The sequence below is a fragment of the Phyllobates terribilis genome, unplaced genomic scaffold (genome assembly GCF_046119375.1).
Source record: "Phyllobates terribilis strain yellow unplaced genomic scaffold, ASM4611937v1 Scaffold_2__4_contigs__length_985480577, whole genome shotgun sequence".
NCBI lineage: Eukaryota > Metazoa > Chordata > Amphibia > Anura > Dendrobatidae > Phyllobates > Phyllobates terribilis.
The window spans coordinates 668,400,232-668,401,892 of NW_027362762.1; the positions used below are offsets into that span (position 1 = coordinate 668,400,232).

At 43.9% G+C, this 1,661-nt stretch overlaps 1 non-coding gene across 1 annotated transcript; it reads left to right on the forward strand.

Annotated features, from left to right (window-relative positions):
- Nucleotides 1-508: 508 nt before the first annotated feature.
- Nucleotides 509-580, forward strand: TRNAP-UGG (transfer RNA proline (anticodon UGG)). The gene has a single exon. It is a non-coding gene; the product is annotated as a tRNA-Pro (tRNA).
- Nucleotides 581-1,661: the final 1,081 nt, after the last annotated feature.

The following is a 1,661-nucleotide window of genomic DNA, read 5'->3' on the forward strand; positions in this document are numbered from 1 at the left end:
TAATAATGCAGCCCCCCCTAAATTAATAATGCCCCCACTATGCCTAGAAAATAACACCCTTCTCCTACACGAAGCGGTGATGGGCAGCTCGTTCTCCACCACAGCAGTCTCGGAGTGATGACATTGTGTCGCCGTAGTATTATTGTTATTAATAATTTTATTAAACAGTGATTGGGAATGGACCTGAGCATATTGATATTGCTATGTTTGTATTTTTTTGCATTAGGTATAAAATGTTTAGGCTGGATCAGAGCTAAATTTGGTTACTACTGGTGCAGTTTTGTTCTGAAGTTGAGTTTGATTGATTGTATATGTTACTGGCACAGTACGCGTGGACATTTTTTTCTGACTGATTTGTGCTTTACAGTTTCATTGATCCCATAGTCCAGGAGATCACACTGCACGGGGCACTGCTCGCTGAAAGTAATATGAGCCAATAGCTCAGTGATGATGTGGCACCTGAGTCAGCAGCACTCAGGAATACACCCTGTGAGGGACAAGCACAGCTGGCTCGTTGGTCTAGGGGTATGATTCTCGCTTTGGGTGCGAGAGGTCCCGGGTTCAAATCCCGGACGAGCCCTTCTTTTTGAAATTCAAATAAATAAAGGTTAAATAATAAATAAACAAGGAATAACTGCTTCTAGATTCCGGTGACCAGGAGCAGGCTCTAAAACCAGCTGAGCACAGCTGCACTAAACTGTGTGCTTAAAGGGAGTCTGTCTCCCCCAAAAATAAATAACTTTTGCAGAAAAATCTACTTTTACTTAATATACAAATGAGGATGTTTCAGTGCACACCTTGTGTCCTATAGTTTTCTGCATTGTTACGCCCTACAATTTGCATATTAAGCTCAGTCCCTTAGCTTGATTGACAGCGCTCTGTCTCCGGGCTTCTGCTTGTCAGCAGCCACATGTCACAAGTCTTCAGCACTTACTCCAATTCTATGAATCCGCTCGCTTGCTATACTCTGAAGATATAACGTTAAAATACACATGCCTGATATGATTTTTATATGGGCTAAGTCCCCTGTATAAAAGTTCAAGCCGTTTGATTTGCACTGTGGCGATGACAGACTCCCTATAGCTCCCATAGAAATGAATGGAAGTTACAGAAAGAACTTCCAGACATTTCTCTAAGATGTGTGCACACAGTAAAGCTAGACTTTGCCATTTAATCACTTAAGATTCTTAAAGGGAATCTGTCACCATATTTTTGTTACCCATCTGAGAGCAGCATGATGTAGGGGCAGAGACCCTGGTTCAATTGATGTGTCACTTACTGGGCTGTGTGCTGCCGTTTTGATAAACTGTTTCAGACGAAAATACACTTGAACATTACACATTATAGCACCCGGACAGGGGCAGAGCGGCGCTCATCAGCTCCCTCGTCGACATGCAGCCGTGTGATGAGGTCACACTGTTGCTGTCACCGCAGAGGATGTGGCAAACATAGCAGGACACAGAAAGCGCTCCATGGAGAATGTATGGCTTATTATTGTAGAGGTGAGGGGGTGTGATTGTTTGGACACATTATGGGTAAGTGGGGGGAAACTTGTGAGAGAAGGAGCAGTGTGTGCATGGGGGGATATTATGGAGAGGGGCAATGTGGGGGATAATTCAGAGAGAGGCAGTGTGGGGGGTATATTATGGAGAGGGGCAATG